The sequence below is a fragment of the Podarcis erhardii genome (assembly GCF_964252035.2).
Source record: "Podarcis erhardii genome assembly, chromosome: 1".
NCBI lineage: Eukaryota > Metazoa > Chordata > Lepidosauria > Squamata > Lacertidae > Podarcis > Podarcis erhardii.
Genome location: NC_138497.1, coordinates 47,109,976 through 47,127,962, shown reverse-complemented (window position 1 = coordinate 47,127,962; position 17,987 = coordinate 47,109,976). Strand labels below are relative to the sequence as shown.

At 43.3% G+C, this 17,987-nt stretch overlaps 1 protein-coding gene and 1 long non-coding RNA gene across 8 annotated transcripts in view; one reads left to right on the top strand and one right to left on the bottom strand.

Annotated features, from left to right (window-relative positions):
• The window catches only part of SIPA1L1 (signal induced proliferation associated 1 like 1), a 157,056-nt gene that overhangs the window by 60,375 nt on the left and 78,694 nt on the right, over positions 1–17,987 (top strand). The window lies entirely within an intron of this gene.
• The window catches only part of LOC309353095, a 48,602-nt gene continuing 46,897 nt past the window's right edge, over positions 16,283–17,987 (bottom strand). The window contains exon 3 of the long non-coding RNA XR_014161527.1: positions 16,283–16,362. This is a non-coding gene — a long non-coding RNA (uncharacterized lncRNA). The remainder of the gene's footprint in view (positions 16,363–17,987) is intronic.

The window sequence follows — 17,987 nt, the reverse complement described above, 5'->3', positions numbered from 1 at the left end:
GTGTTTTAAATTACCACTCCTTGATAGAATGGCCATATTTAGTAACTTCATTTTTTTCACTACTACCTGACCAAGCTTGCCACATCTTTAAAAAAAATATACTTCCTTCTCTGGAACCTGCCCAGACTTCACATAAAGCTTCACTTCTCCTTTATAGCAAAGGGCTTCATACTGGGAGCTAGCCCTTTCCCCTCCCTCCTGGCCTAACCGAAGGTCAAGCAGCCAGGATTCAGATATATATTTTCCAAAATATCTGTGGGTTGTATCCAATGGTGTTATTCAGCTGATGGTAAGCCAGTGTGGTGGGAAGTGAAGCAATTTTCTGTGATTCTCCCTCTCCTTTGCAGCTTCCCCTGAAACTGCTCTAGAGCACCGCCAACCCTCTAGATCACATTTAGGAGGGGTGCAGGGAGCTGCAGGGCTAAAGAAGAATCACCAAAAATTGCTTCCCTTTTAGTTCCACTGACAGAAGCCTTGCCACCATTGGATACAACCCTGTCTTAGTAAATCTCCCTCTCCCTCTCCCCTCCCCCCCCTCTCTCTCTCCTGAATGGGTTCTCAAAGTATAACTTCATGGCATGCCTTCTTGTTCACAGTACTTGTAATAAACCACAAAAGGCTTTTGAAATTCCTGACAGGATACCAAGCAGTTTGTTTGGCCACTCTTTAAGCATAAATAAATTTGGTAGCCTGAGTGCATATGCAGTTTGCCACAACTTTGGCAAGCTTTGGTAGCCAGCCAGAATTTGTGGGGGTCATATCTATGACCCTGCCGCTCCCTCAGCATGGAGAAGGGGTTGGGTCTCTGACATGGAGACTAGAGGCTTGTCTCTGTTGTGCTAAGTTCTGTGATGCTCAGAGCTCCTCTGAAGTGCAGCATGACTGAAAGGGCGATACCATTTCTTCCCCCTCCGCCTGCCTGTAAACTTGGGAGAAGGAAGTAGCCTCCTCACGCTTGCCAGAGATGGAGGGGTGGTTTGGTGAATGGATTTGTGGAATTCTGGCCACAAGACTTTCTACATTGCACCCATAAAGTATTTTAAAAGAAATCAAGTCTGTCTACAAATAAGCATGACTGCCCTGTTATAGTATGCCATATTTTCTTTCGAATTGCACAAACAGTGGCACCTCTGGTCCGTTCTGGAGGTCCGTTCTTAACCTGAAAGCCAGTGTGGTGTAGTGGTTAAGAGCGGTAGTCTTGTAATCTGGGGAACCGGGTTCGCGTCCCCGCTCCTCCACATGCAGCTGCTGGGTGACCTTGGGCCAGTCACACTTCCTTGAAGTCTCTCAGCCCCACTCACCTCACAAAGTGTTTGTTGTGGGGGAGGAAGGGAAAGGAGAATGTTAGCCTCTTTGAGACTCCTTAAAGGGAGTGAAAGGCGGGATATCAAATCCCAACTCTTCTCTTCTTAACCTGAGGTACCACTTTAGCTAATAAGGCCTCCTGCTGCTGCCGCCGCATCACTGCTGCGCACAATTTCTGTTCTCATCCTAAGGTAAAGTTCTTAACCCGAGGTACTACTTCCAGGTTAGCGGAGTCTGTAACCCGAAGTGTTTGTAACCCGAGGTACCACTGTAGTGTATTTTGAAGTTGTCTGACAGAACATGTTTCTCCCTGTGTTGTATTTGAAGTTGGAAGACTGTGCTGTTGCAAGCAGGATTTTTTAAAAAATGTTCCAGTAAAGCAGCCGTCTGAAAAAGCTTGTTTTGTGGCATGTATTTCTGTCCTAAATATAAACCAGTGCAGTAAACAATTGTTTTGTCTCCTGAATACTTTGTTTGAAGAATGTAACTTGTCTTGTGACACTTCTGCTTTAGCACATTTGAGCTGGTTATTCAGGGGGGAAATTGGTCTGTTGTATGTACCCTTCACTTATTTCTCCTATAAGCTACATTTTTTAAAAAAATGTTTACCTGTACAACAGATTTGTTTCCATATGTGCAATATTGTCTTCTGTATAGCTCAAAGTTTATTCTACTTTTCCTTTATTGTTTTTTCCAAGTCAGTTTAAACAGACCAGATTGCTAGGTATGATAAAGTATATCCTTTTGCTTGCTCCACAAAATATAAGTATCTGGAATACAGTCATACCTCGGGTTACAGATGTTTCAGGTTGCGTTTTATCGGGTTGCGGACTGCAGAAACCCGGAAGTACAAGAACAGGTTACTTTCGGGTTTTGGCGGTCACGCATGTGCAGAAGCGCTAAATTGCGCTTTTCGCATGCGCAGAAGTGATGAATCGCAACCCGCGCATGCGCAGATGCACCACTGTGGGTTGCGGATGCTGCGGGTTGTGAACATGCATTCTCTAGGGATCACGTTCGCAACCCGAGCATCCACTGTATGTGGTTATTTGCTGAAAACACTTCTTTGCGTATTTGAAAACATAGGGTTTGGGGGAGAAGTTGGTAGGTAACAGTTACATTCACTAAGGCAGTGAAAAACCTATAACGTGTAGGTGGAATAACTTATTTTTCATCCTGATGTTTCATCATTTTGCTCTCCTGTGTTTCATTTCCTTTTGTTGTGTTTTCAATCAATGTTTTTCCCATTATCAGTGTAAAATCTCAGTGCAGGAAAGGGATGGCTCTGAAAAATGTGATCATATCTTGAGTATTTTTACAAAGTCGAATAAAAATATTGGCAGCATGCCCCTCCTTGTTGGAAAGCAGTCTGGTGAAACACAGTGTGTGAGATCAAGAATGTAATTAGCTGTAACAAAGAATAGGATGATACACAAACCTTCCCCAGTGGCATTGACCCCTACATAAAATATCAGGTATGAACCGTGTGCAGAAAGTCAAGAGAATACACATTTTCTCCTTGTTAGGAGACCTGTACTTGGGACCATGTGGGTGGTGCCTTACCATCACCATGTCCTTTTAGCCTAGCCCAGTAACCCCTTACCTTCCACCACCTTTTTCTCTGTGCGTGGTTCCCATTCCCGTTGTCTAAATCAGTGGTTCCTAATTGATGGTCTGTGGACCCCAAGGGCTCTGTGTAACCCACCCCAGGGGGTCCGTGGCACCATTCACTAGGGCTGGGCGATGTCAGCTTTTCAACATCGTGGTTTGGCGATATACCATGATGTTGAAAAAACAAGATGCATTGGTCTCTGTCCACGAGTCACTGGGTGAAACTGCCCCAGCTCTCACCTCATGAGCTGAGGCGGTTTCAGCCAGGCTTGCAGGCTGGGACAACGCAGCTTGTTTGTGCTGCTCAGCTGGGGTGAGGGAATGTCCCCCCTCCCAGCTGAGACAGCCCCGGTGCTCTCAACGTTTGCATGTGAATGCAAACTCTTGACTTCCTCCAGTGGACGCTGCTAGCAGAGGGACTCGGGAGCAGTGGCAGTTTCACTAGCAATATACCACCGACATTGCGGTCTGCTCCTCATACCAGTCCTGGGCGATATACCATCCACATAACAAAAACTACCATAGAGATATCAAATAATTTCAAAAGTATGGGGTCCATGGCTTGGCTTTTGAAAAACAGGGGGTCCACAGTACTTGGAAACCATTGTTCTAAACCTTTTTGCCAACCTGAAGCAGTTGCCTGTGCATAAAGAACAGCCTGCACATGGTTGCTAGTTTACTAAGCCTTCATTTGCTTCCTGCCTTGCTTCCTGCTCAGCCTTGATGTTGCCCAGCTTCCATATTCCTATGTCTTAGGTTTTAAGGTTAGGTTGGGGTTTGGGGGGGCGCGTTAGGTAACTGATACCTACTTGTCTTTGTTGAACAGTGACCGCTTATCCCTGTGGAAACTATGCTCCAAACTGATGTATGATGGGCTTATCCAGATGAATAAGTCTTAAAGTATCTAAAATGTTTGCCTTAACTGGTATCATACTGTTTACAAACCAAGATGCAAAATCCTTTAAAGGCTTGTAGGTGCCCTGACTTGAGCAGCTGTCAATTGGCCCCTTAACCCAGTCTTGTTCTTCATAATGGTTTCTTGATCCCTTTAAAAATTAAGCTGTGAGCTCCCCCTTTACAGGGCTGAAGGGGAATAATGTGGTACAGGCTTTCTCCTTCTCACCAGCAAATTTTTAGACCTGTTGCAGTAGTGTCTGCTGGGATTTCAATCATTTTAAAAGATGCACAGCCCTAGCAGCTGTAATCTTTCCTAGCTCAGATTTGTAGCTTATTCTGATGTGGCTAGAGAGATTGGCTGCATTTAAGAATTCCGCTGTGTATCCATTCTAAATAAATTGTGCTTTCACTTCAAATGAAAGACAGTAGAGGATAAAATATTTTCTAAATCATTCTTACTGCATTCAGAAGGGTGATAAATGCACTTTCATGCACTGTATTGTGGTTGGAATTTTAATTATAAAAGGATCTGCACATTTATCTTTGTCCCCTCCTCCCCCCCCCCCGAAGTGGCAATGGTGGGAGGAGGGGGAGAGAATTCACTTGGCAAAATAGCAGGCACACACATTTTATTTTATTTTTTAAAAAAATCTTGCTTAGCGTTCTGGTTATAAAAACATTATGGCAATAACCATGGGAACATAAGAGCTAGCTAGCACTTATGTTATGTATTATGGAAGAAAGTTGTAAACTTTGAATCCTAATCTCTCTCTCTCTCTCTGTGTGTGTGTGTGTGTGTGTGTGTGTGTGTGTTAGTTGTACTCATACTGACATGTCTCTGGGTAGTTTCAAACTTTAAACCTAGAAAAACGTCTATCCTATTAATGATGAATTTGTTGCTGTATGACCTGCCAGGCATGGTGGTTGTCTAGGATGTATGTTGTGAATAATATTACTACAGAAGCAAAGACATATAAACCCTTATGTATTTGAATTCTGGGAATAGAAAGGATGAAGGCTATTGATCGCAGTGTAGACACAAAGAAATTGAAAACACAGATTTAGAAACAGTAGAAAAGGAAATTTTCTGGACTCAGTCAGTAGACAGCCTGCAGCTTTATTAAATCAGTGTCTCTGGGAAACACATGGATATGTTTTTGTCCCATTCCTTGATTAATTCCGTCTTGGAACTCAAATGTTATCCTCAGCTGGTTACCATCACTGGACCTTCGCAACTGTGCAGAGAAGAGCTCTCTCATGAATATCAGCCATGCAGCCTTATTCATGAAGGATGAAATTTTGGTCACAAAAATTAAATTTAGTGGGATGGGTGAAGATGCAGGCTATATTCTCTCTGACTGTGCCAAAGCTCTTGGTCCTAGCATCTTGCCCGCTATGACAATAGATCCTTGCAGGGAAAGTGAAAACTCCCAATACCAAAGCACTGCTATATGTACTTTAGATATTTTTGAGATTGTCTAATTCAGAAATACTGCAGAATGTATTTTTTTTAATCAAGCTTGGAAACAGCCACTTGCCTGATAGCTGACAAACAGAACTTTATTTGGAAGTTAGAATGTTTTCTAGGTGGGACTACCTTTGAAAACTGTTTGGAAAATTCAGCTGGGCCAGAATACAGCATCTTAAACGCTGGAGCTGGCTTCCGTGATCATGTGACTCCTCATTAGAGACAACTTCATGGCCTTTCAGTCTGTTTCCTGGCCCAATTCAACATGCCGGCTTTTGTTTTTAATCAGATGAGCCTGCTTTCACTTGCATCTGGCCAACCTATTGTGTGAAGAGATGAGATTGTGGGGGAAGCAGGAGGGAGCTTTCTTTGTGGCCATGCTTTGGAATTTGATGCCTGTCTTCCTGCTGCTTTTTATGTGGAAGATTTTTCCTTTTCGGCAATCAGCCAGGACATTTTTTTGTCAACTGGAAGAGAGTTGTTGGCCCTTTAGTCATAGGAAGGAAGGTGGGAGCAGCAGCGGGTGGGCGGAGTCCTAAGCCAGCTGATGAACAGAATTCCCTCCTTCCATTGCTGCCGATTCTCTAGCTGTTTTATTTCCCAGAAAGAAAAAAGGGTATAGTCAAAAGGTGGGCAACCAGTTTGGCTTCAAAAGATCTGAATTTGATGGGCTTATTGACTGTAAGGGGAAAAACAGCTTGTTTACAAAATTGCTGTTAGTAAGATTTACTATCCATTCTGTCTAAGGTAAAGGTAAAGGTAAAGGGACCCCTGACCATTAGGTCCAGTCGTGGCCGACTCTGGGGTTGTGGCGCTCATCTCGATTTATTGACTGAGGGAGCCGGCGTACAGCTTCCGGGTCATGTGGTCAGCATGACTAAGCCACTTCTGGCGAACCAGAGCAGCGCACGGAAACGCCGTTTACCTTCCCGCCGAAGCGGTACTTATTTATCTACTTGCACTTTGATGTGCTTTCGAACTGCTAGGTTGGCAGGAGCAGGGACCAAGCAATGGGAGCTCAACCTGTCGCGGGGATTCGAACCTCCAACCTTCTGATCGGCAAGTCCTAGGCTCTGTGGTTTAACCCACAGCGCCACCCATGTCCCATCCATTCTGTCTACCTTTCTCCAAATGCAATTTTTCTTAGGGTAGAGGATGTGTTCCTGCAGTTCCTAGGAGGGGTTTGTGTAAGGTGCAGGAATTTTTGGGTACTGTACTTGATTCCATAAACTTTTTCTTTGAAAAGTGTCCAGAATGTAATCATATGCATTTTTTTAATATAAAAAAATCTTAGATATTTGAAATTTCTATTTACAAGTCAAAGGCAGGTATTAGACCCAATACAGTGATACCTCGGTTTTCTAACGGTCTGCAGAAAACTGGGGGGGGGGGGAATAACATGTACAGACAGCGGAAGCCATTCGACTTCCAAGGTGCATTTGAAAACGGAAGCATTTACTTCCGGGTTTTTGGCGTTAGGAAACCGAAATGTTCAGCTTCCGAGATGCTCGAAAACCGAAGTACCACTGCATCTATTTTACAATTAGTGATGAGCACATTTTTCACGGATTTGGTCAGTCGGTATAGACATCCACAGTGAAGTGTTGATAAGTTGTCTTCAGAAATGTCTGCCTGAAACCACTTTGTTAGCTTATATCTTATAAATTGGTTTCACAAAAGAACACCTGCTGGGCATCTGGTAATGACTCATGCAGGGTTACTGTTACCCCAAAATAGATTTGCTACCATGAGAGATTAATTTTACATCATTCCTGCTGTGGAATTCATGGAGCCTTGATAAGTTATTCCTGAGTTTTTGACCTGGAGGTAGCAGACTGGCCCAGGTGGTATTGTAGATGTATGTCTCTAGAGGGGGACTTTACTGTGGGAAATTGCTTTTTAGTATCCCTGTTAAACTTGTTCATGTTCCAGAACACATAGTAGGAGAGTGGCTGAAGTATTATAATGAGAATTTTTAAAAAGCACACATTATTTTGAATACACAAAAAGAGTCGGGGGATGCAGGTGAAGATCATGTCCGATCCTGCTGTAGCTAGTCACTTCCCCTTACCCTACCATGGCCCTCCTAACAAGTACCCTGAGTGAATGATCCTGATATTTTATGTTAATATTGATTGCTGTGGGGGTTTTATTTTAAATAAAATAGTTTAATGTTACTTGTAAGCTGCCATGGGAGGATTTGTAACCTGAAAGTCTGCACATACCGTATTTTTCGTCCCATAGGACGTCCCGTCCCATAGGATGCACCTAGTTTTTTGGGGGGGAAATAAAGGGGGGGGAATTCCCTTTATTTCCCCCCCAAAACCAGGTCGGGGAAACCGAACCAGGTCGAGGAACAGCGGGATGGCGGCGCTGCGCATCCCTGCTGTCCTCGAGCTTGTGGGGCTGGCCGATGTCTGCCCGGTGCACGGGACGCTCTGCTTCAGTGCGCCCTGCCGCCCGGCGGCAGGCTGCTATCCGCAGTGTGGGGAGCCCTGCAGGGAACTCCTGCAGGGCTCCCCACGCTGCGGATGTCTCCTGCAGGGCTGCCTAGGCTGCGGATGTCTTCCTGAAGCCTGGAGAGTGAGAGGGGTCGGTGCACACCGACCCCTCTCGCTCTCCAAGCTTCAGCGAAAGCCTGCATTCGCCCCATAGGACGCACCCAGATTTCCCCTTCATTTTTGGAGGGGAAAAAGTGCGTCCTATAGGGTGAAAAATACGGTAAATAATGTTAATAAATCAATTCACATATAGTCCTAGTACAGTGTTTCCCAACCGGTGTTCCGCGGCACACTAGTGTGCCGCGAGACGTTGCCTGGTGTGCCGTGGGAGGGAGGCGGGCGAGTCGGGCGGCGAGAGGCGGGGCGGCGGCGGCGAGCACACGCGGGGCGGCGAGCGAGCTCCCTCGCACATCCCATCGCTGCTCGCTTCAGCCGGCCGCCCCGTGCTCCGCGCTGGTGTTGGCCAGCCTTGCGCACCCGGGGGATCTCCCCCCCCCCGTGAGCGCAAGGCTTGCGGGTGGAAGCCGGCAGCACGGAGCACGGGGCGCCCTTCGGAGGCCGCCCCGTGCTCCGCGCTGGTGTTGGCCAGCCTTGCGCACCCGGGGGATCTCCCCCCCCCCGTGAGCGCAAGGCTTGCGAGCGGCAGCTGGCAGCGCGGAGCACGGGGCGCCCTTCGGAGGCCATTCCGTGCTCCGCGCTGGTGTTGGCCAGCCTTGCGCACCCGGGGGATCTCCCCCCCCCGGGTGCGCAAGGCTTGCGGGCGGCAGCTGGCAGCGCGGAGCACGGGGCGCCCTTCGGAGGACGCCCCGTGCTCCGCGCTGGTGTTGGCCAGCCTTGCGCACCCGGGGGGCGCGTGGGGCGCCCTGAAACAGAGGGTTCCCATGCTGCGGACTGTAGCCTGCCGCCCGACGCGCGGGGCGCCCTGAAGCAGAGCGCCCCTCGCGCCAGGCAGACATGGGCCAGCCCCACAAGCTCGGGGGACAGCGGGGAGGCGCAGCACCGCCATCCCACTGTTCCCCGACCTGGTTTTTTTGGGGGGAAATAAAGGGAAAAAAAATTTCCTTTATTTCCACCCCCCAAAAAAGTAGGTGCGTCCTATGGGACGGAGCGTCCTATGGGACGAAAAATACGGTACTTACTATTTCATCATAAAGTAATTATAAAATACTTTCTTTGTGTTTATTTGATGCCTATTAAAGAGAGTTACTTTATATATAGTCAATATAGGCACAGAGTTAATTTTTTAAACATTTTCTAATGGTGGTGTGCCTCGAGATTTTTTTCATGAAACAAGTGTGCCTTTGCCCAAAAAAGGTTGGGAAACACTGTCCTAGTAAATCCATGCCACCTCCCATATCCTACTAATATCGAAAGTTAATTCAGTCACTATTTGGCCAAATAGTAGCAGCAGGTTTATATATATTAGTTCTAAAAATGTTGACATAAAATCAATTCAATGCAATTTAATTAATGCATAGTTTTCGATAGGGATAATATAAATTATGAAATATTAACCACATTCATGTAGTGTGCATGCATGTGGGGTTGTGGTTTAAGGAGGGGATATGGATTAGTTACTAATTAAATCAGGAGTTTAATTCTTTTTTAAGTCTTGACTCAATCAATGGTAAACTTCTCCATGCTTGTTTTATAGCTTATAAATGCATGCTGCATTATGAATGATGGGCATTGTTGTGTGTTAAATACTGCTGTTTGCTCAGAAAGAAAATAATACAAGCTACTTACACTGCAAAATTTTCAATAGATTTTTATTGTTTATAGCCGATGGCCATCACAATACAATATAAGCACAAATCATATAACTACAGAATGAAAGACATTACACACATCAGATCAAGACACATATACAATGTCCAGATTTTTTTTTAAAAAAACATTCCTTCTGTTCATCATCCCTAGGGTTTGGCACTTGCACTATCCATAAAGGTTGCCCTTATATTTCTTGCTGCTAGTGCAAATAGTGCCACCCTATAACTGATGCATTTATCAACATCTTCCAACAGCCATTTAATTTTAAAGACATCTGGTTGACCTTCTGAGGCAGTCTGAAAAGGGGAGATAAATTTGGATCTGGGTGAATCATACAACGAGCAATCTCGAATATAATGTCCAATATCCTCAATAGACCCTGATCCACATATACAGAGGTGCTCTCTTGCAGGTCTGCTAGTATATCTCCCAGCCAGGTATTCAGTAGGCATGGTCTGGAAGCTGAGCTGGGTGAAAGCATGTCTAACGGGGGGGGGGGGGGTTAGTTCTTGCTAGTACATAGCCCTTTTGTGGTCTGTTTTAATTTTAATATACCAAATAGCAGATTTACAATTTTTTATGTATTCAAGATCTATTTTTGCATCTTCGCTAAACACAATATCTCGTATCTTACGACCAGAAGTTGGAGAGATCAAATAACTCTGCATCAGACTTCTACAGGATTTTACCCAGCCTTCCCTATTCTGCAATCCAAAAAAAAAAAAAAAAATTTAAAAAAATATTTTGGGTAAGTGTTGTTCTGGTTGTAATGATATTTTTTCCAAGTACAAAAATTTAGATTTGTGTCTATGGGCTTTTATAGAAGGAAGACCTAGTTCAGTTCTTAGTAATGCTCCGGGTGTACTATGTAGTGCTGCCAATATCATACCCAGAAACTTATTTTGAATTACATCAAGTTCCTCCCTGCAGTGGTTACCCCAGACTGGTGAACCATATAAAAGGTGAGACACAATCTTGGCTACAATTTTTTAAAATGCTGGTTCGACTAAACATTGGCCCTCTGTGTGATACAGTTTCTTTATGGGCCCCAATAAGTATGTAGCTGAAAGTGTTATTGTTTCTAGGTGGGTGTGGCATAGGGTATTTTCAGAAAAATTAAGCCCTAAATATTTATATGATTGGCATTGTTCGATATTATCTCCATCCATGGTCCATATGTGTTTACACCTTTTGGCAAACCTTTGTTTTGCTGTAAGTCCTCTCTTACGGTAGCTTCTAAATTTGATGTGTAACCTTCTCATACCAGTTAGATGAGTGTCGTGTCATCTGCATAAAGCAAGACTGGGATCTTCTCTTTCCCAGCTGCAGGAGGGAAAACATCAGATGAGGAGGCAAGCTCCTGGCCTATGTTCTTTATGTAAAGATTAAATAGAAGTGGTGCCAAGATGCAGCCCTGTTTAACTGCCTTTACTGTTGGGATTGAATCAGATAGCAAACCTGTCCTGCCAACTCTACTTTTAATGTCAGTATTGGTATAAAGTTGTTTCACAAGATACAGCAGGTGTTTTATCAACTGAAATGGCATCTGGTTTCTTCCATAAGTGCTGCCAGTCTATTGAGTCAAACAAAGATGAAAGTGCAATGAATGTAACATAACTTTTTTAAAGGGCTGTTTACATACTTTTGTATAAGGTAATTCAAGAAGAAGAAGAAGAAGAAGAGTTTGGATTTGATATCCCGCCTTTCACTCCCTTTAAGGAGTCTCAAAGCGGCTAACAGTCTCCTTTCCCTTCCTCCCCCACAACAAACACTCTGTGAGGTGAGTGGGGCTGAGAGACTTCAGAGAAGTGTGACTGGCCCAAGGTCACCCAGCAGCTGCATGTGGAGGAGCGGGGACGCGAACCCGGTTCCCCAGATTACGAGACTACCGCTCTTAACCACTACACCACACTGGCTCTCTTCAAGACAATGCACTGATGGATTATGCTATACCCCTTACAAAACCTGCCTGTAATGGGGACAAAACCTGATGTTCTTCTACCCACTGTTCTGATTTGTCTAGTAGATCAGTATATATGCTGTGCAAATATATTAGCAGGGACATCAGGGAGGTTTATTGGCTGGTAGTTCTAAGGGTCTTCTTGATCACCTCTCTTATAAATTGGAACCATAATGCTAGATGTCCAATAATTTGACATTATTCCAGTTGAATTAATTGATGTGAAAAGTTTTGCCAGGATTGGTGCCCAATGAGATAGAAATCCGTATTTCCAAAATATGAAACCCATTTGGCCATTGGAATTTATCGCTAAATCACGATTTTGGGCTGGTGATAACATTGTGATGTTGAAAACCTGACCTTGCCCAGCCCCAGCTAGGGGTGGTAATGGGGTGAGATCAGTCCTGGTGAAATGGCCCCGTCACTTGCTTACCTTACACTTATTGTGGTAGTGGCACCTCGATCACTACCCTGCACCCCCAATTCCTTCTTTCAGGCATTGTCTGATTTCAGGAATCTCAGCCTTTCTATAAACCATTATCTGTGTACTGAGGAAGATGGTAAGCCAGGACTGGGTTTTATGTATGTGATGGCTCTTCTATAAAATTAAAGCAAAAATGTGCTGAATGCTTACAGAAATGCACAATGCAAAGGCTTTCCTTTGTATATGCTTCATATGCTGACTGAGCTCTGTGAAAAAACGACACTTCAGGGTCCCCTCCCCCCTTTGGCTGCTTGCATTTTTGGAAGCAGTACAGTGAAATGATTGAAAAGCTTGCATTCTTTTCATAGTCTCATAAATTAATTTTCTTCTTGTGTGAATGATTGCATTCCTGTGGCATACCATATTTCCCAGATTAATAAGATCATGGTAGTCTATGTTGGTATAAGTATCAGATACCCGATTTTAGGAATTACACTCAGTTTTACTGAGAGATGTTTAAGCATGTTCTCTATGCACACTGTTAGATTTTAATTAAGTGCTTGTGATATTTTGAATGGCTTTAATAGCAATTTTTAATATGTTTTAAAGTTGTCACATGGATCTATTAGGTTAACACCAATGGGTGGTGTAATGGTTCTAGGGGGTTGCTCGTGCGTAAGTTGTCGCCACACCTGGCTGGGTTACCTGGGTGAACCCTTTCTGTCCAGACAGCCACCCATCCGTGGGTGTCTCAGTCGCTAGCAGAATCCGTCAGTGGGCGTTTCTTGAACTTCTTCCAGCAAAGAAGTTCTTTGACGCCCAGTCTCCTCCTACTCTCCCTGCGTGGAAGTCTTCTGCGCAGGGAGGGTGTGGGCAGCGGAGGACCCGTGCTCTCCCTGCTGGTCTCTGGCGAGGAGTCCTGGAGCCTTCTCTCCGCTTCCCCCATCTGCCCCCCTTCTCCACTGGTGCTACGCTGATTTCCTTCCCCAGAAGATGGGCTGCCTCTCTCCCTACTGGGACCCTCTCCGGCATCCCTCTGGAGCCTTCCCTCCGCCTCTGGCTCCGATGGCAGTTCCCTGACAGGTGGAATGCAGTTTTTCTGTTCCATGAAACGAAAGACTTCAGATCCTGCTCACACATCTAGTAATGGAAAGGGGGTTATTTTTCCAATTCACCTTTCCCCCTGCAGCCACTTTTGTCCCCTGAAAATCTGCTCCACATGTTTTTTTTGGGGGGTCCCTCCAGGAGTGTGTGGAAGGTGGTACAGAAGGTGCGGAGAGAATCACACCTCCTTCTATTAGGAAAGACCTCTTCTAGGGTAAAGACACAACACATTTCTGTGAATGGAAGGACTCCTGTTTGCATAAGGGTACAGTTTGATACAACCCAGTTTGCACAGGTTAACTGCCTAAAGTATCTGAAATAAAGGCTGGAGGACTGAATATAGTGTTCAGTGTTTTTAGAGGAGGGGAAGAAAGCAGAAGTGGATTATCTTTTGCCTCTAGATATGGTCCCATTATTCCTGACTATTAATCATGCTGGCTGGGACTGGTGTAAGAAATAAAGGCTTGTTATTTCATTTCATCTGCATTTCTTTGTTCCCTGAAGTCTGTAGTTTTGCATCTCCTTCTAAAGCTGCCCTGGGGGCTATAGGCTCAGAGGAGGGCTGTAACTATGAAAAATAACTTAACTTTTAAGGTCAGTGGGCAACTAGCTTTTGCACTCTTTCTCTACCCCACCCCTACTTCTTCTGGGGTGCCTATTTTCCAAGACTTAAGAGGGGTTAAGTCAGTTTTGTCAGTGAACATCTCCGTTTAACCCAGGACCTTAAGCTAATTTCAAACCCTGTTCTTTGTGGTGGCCCCCATTTCCTTCACCCTCTTCATCAGGGGCATTATGAGTGAAACAAAATGGCTTCCAGGCCATGGCTGCTAAAAGATGAGCCTAAGGGGCATCAGCAGTCAAGAAAAGGAAGAGGGAGACTCTGGTTACCTCTAAGGCTAGCGGTGAGCTTCCTTTCAATCCTGACAGCAAACTTGGGAAGAAGAAGCAGGATGCCGTTGAACAGATGTATACCATTGCATGTGCCTTTTAAATTATTTTAAAGTTTAGCTTTTTGTTGCATTAGTGGATATACCCTGGTGGCGACCATTTTAGGTGTGTCCAGTTGATGTATGACCGCAGACATGCAAGTACTTTTGGACCCAAAAGAGGGAGGAATGGGGGCAGAATGGGGGTGTGAGTGTAATGAAGTGGTGTATGCTTATGCGTGCTCTGCCAATGAGTGCTTTGAAGTGGAACTCAACCCCTGTGGAAATGGGGAGTTGCCTGTGTATTGCCCCCAAACCTGAATTATTTAGATCTATTTGAGCAGCCCTTGAATAACATGAATGACTGCAACTTAAAAATGTAAGAATACTAAAATGATTCAAAAAATGAATATAAAAAGGAACTGAAAGTGTTTATTTCATGGTCTTGTCTAGTACTGCAAAATAACCAACAAGTGATGATGATGATGATGATTCTCCAGCCACTCTAGGCAGCTTACAGCATATCTGAAAACATAATAAAAACATCAAGCATTAAAAACCTCCCGATACAGGGCTGCCTTCAGGTGTCTTCTAAAAGTTGTGTAATTCTTGACATCTTGACATCTGAAGGGAGGGTGTTCCACAGCTACTACTGAGAAGGCCCTCTGCCTCCAGTAAAGGTAGCATTTTTACACAGCTGGAAATATGTTTGCGAGTGAAAGGATATTAAGTATATTGTCTTATGCTTTCTAAAAACTTTTTCTTCAAAATGAGCTTGTATTTTAGTCAAATTTACAATTCCCTAGGCATTGCTAAATTATTAAAAGACTGAAGAGATTTTTTAATATTAAAAGGAGGCAAGTTCTACGACTATTAATCTAGTGGGTCTTTTGGCTTGAATATAGCTTTTGTTATTGAGAGAAGGATGTGTACAGCTGCTAAATAGTGAAATAGAGGAACTGTCAGATTTTACTTATTACTTAAGAATCATGTTACAATGAAGCAGTTGAGACAATACGTATTTAAAATACTTATTTCAAGGTGTCTTCACAACAGAAAACAACAAAATGCAATAAAACCTACAGTACTGTATACATTAAAAAATCAAACTGGAATAACCAACAGTTTCTTTTATGAGAAAATGTTTCCCATAAACACTGAACTGAGAAACTATAACATAACTTTTTGAAAAGTTGAATTACTTTCTTCTGAAATTGTTGTTCTAAAAACAGGAATGGAATTTCAAAAGCCAGAGAAATTTCTCGTTTCCTTTTCCAAGGATCTTTTAAGTCAAAAGAGCTGTGCAAGTAAGTTAATTGAGGGAAGAACAGAGTGAAACATTCTGTATCACGTTCCATCAGTGCAGACATTTCAGCTTGCCAGATGGAAGAATACCTCCCCTCCTCCCACTGTGTGCTGTTCTCTCGACCCCCCAGAGCAGATTTGGGAGACATCGGCAGGAGAAGAGGAGAGGAAAGCCCCACTGTGCTAGTAGAAGCCCTTCTGCTGGCACGCTTGGTTATTTAAATCTGGGCCACAAGTTTTTACTATTGCAAATCTAGCCCTTCCCTCCTAGACATCACTTGCCTTCTCAGATGTTCTTAAAGTAACCTGTAAGCCAAAGGGAGAACCTGACGAGTCTCTAAATACGCTCATCGTATTTAACATATACTCATCAACTTCAGGAACATTGGATGCAGCTGGAAACGAAGCATATGGTTTCTAAACATTTTCTGTACATCTTAAAATAGCACTAAGCTGGCTGCTGGACACTTCCTGTAGATTAATAACCATCTGGGCTTTCAGTACAGCCCAGCTGGCTATTAATCTGCAGAATAATATCATGGACATGAGCTTGTTAGCATTTATTCCAACCGCTGTTCGGCTGTTCATTTATGCATTCTTTGAGCAAAACAGAGAACTAATTGTCTTGGGCTGTGGTGCTGATCACACCTACGTGGAAGGTAGCCCTGATGAAATTAGCTGGACCTAGTTCGTTGTAAGTGTGGCTGGAAATTCTTGCTTGCAGGAAATAGGTGGTTGCTTGCTTGCTTTTCAACTTTATACTGTATTTATGTTATGACTGAATCAGTAGTGCACACTGAAGCACAGAAATGCAAAAGCTTGGTGCCAATCAGAGGTGCTGAAATCTGGAGGAATTTACTGACATTTGTCTTGTTTCTGGAAAGCAGGCATTGAACTAAAAATAACAACAACCCGGTGATCTTTCAGTACAACCCTGTTTGACACAATTTATTTAAAATGTGCTCATTCCTATTACCTGCTCAAACTTGTTACCTGCATTGAAATCCTAAGGGTAGATACAGTGATGCACATTTAATTGTGTAGAATTGGTCGGTCCCAAAGGAGAAAATATTATGGATGGGCTTTTCTAACTACAAAGAGAAAATGAAAGAGAAGTTCTCTGAAGCCATGTTTGGGAGTAGACACAGAAGTACATTTACTAGTAACAAGTGTACTGGGACAAGTTCCTATAAAAGCAAGAAGCACTTTTTCTTCCCCAGTGGGTAAGATTGCATGGGGAGCTGATCCCTTTGTTTCTAGCTCTATCCTGGGAACAGCTTATTGCTGGGAGCAGAAGGGAAACATTGGTGGGTATGAGTCTTTTTCTGCATCAGCCATTACATGCCCACATACCACTTGTACCAGTCCTTTTTTTTCTAATATACCATTGACAACATAGGAACGTTGTTCTCATTTTAATTATTGGGGTTTTTTTAAGCCCAAATGTTAGTATTGTGAGATGCTGATGATGATTAAAGTAACACCATTCACACACAGCAGAATGCTGCAGTTGGCAGTGAGCTGTATAACAATTGCACTGCTGTGAAACAATGTAGTAGCACTCTTCTGGAACAATAATAATTGCCAAACAGTTATCAGAGTTTATCTGATATTTCTATGGTAACAAATCTCTTATTTCTACATCTATGTTCAGTACTACATTTATTTTTTTAAGAAAAGCTGTCATCTGAATCTCTTTTATCTATCCTTTTAACTTCCAGTGTTTACTGCGGTGTGTAATGTTTTAGAGAAGTAGGCCATAATAGCTTTCTTTGAACCTTCAAAGCAAGGTGCAAAGGGAACACTTGCACAGCAAATGCTTATTTGATGCTCAACAGCATATTTTTAATATGCCATGAAACATGAAGGCATTGCTGCATGCAGGCTCACTGCATTTTGACATTCAGTTGCAAGACAAGTTTTTAACCAGAGGGTTGACAGGTTGGGGGTGGGGTAGTGAAGTGTATTTGTTGTTGCAATCAAAAGGAAATCTCTGTGCGAGTTTATCTGGTCCCCCCCAAAAAAGACAGGTGTATTATCTCAGAATGCTGCAATTGGAAATCAGTTTTTAAAAAAAAAAAAAAAAAGTTTTGCTGTGGTAGTGTATTCCTCTTTTGAAGATGTAAGATTTAGAGATGATCCCTTGTTCTTTCCTATATTATCATGTGTATTAGTGAAAGATCTTGAGGCCTTTCCATAATTAATGATACCTGATCATGACTTCATTCAGTATATATAATTGGGTGCCTTTAGATAGTAATTTTGGTCCTCAGTAAAGGTAAAAGATTACCTCAGAGATCTTTGCAGACTGTTTCTTCATTTTATCCTGAATAAATAGAGATTGACACAATAATAATTTCTGTATAATGAATTTTAATTTTTTGGAGGTCAGTTTGGTTGCTTACTGGTTTTTGCTTTATCTTATGTGAAATTAGGCTGGCAATGGGATACTGTTTTGCCATATGCTTCGTTTCTCACTGCTGTACTGTGTTTACAGCAAAACAAACATAGCTGGAAGCAAAGCTAACTTTTCTTCTTCTTTGTGCATTTCTTTTTGTGTGTGTGTAAGCCTCATACCAGTGACCATTGGGTGGTTTTAGTTTGGCACTTCTTTCGTTCTTGTATGATATGTTTTGTAATTTTATTTTTTTTAAGTATTGTTCCTGGTTCAAATCCGCATGAGAAAAACAAATTTAAAACGTTTAATTTGTTGCCT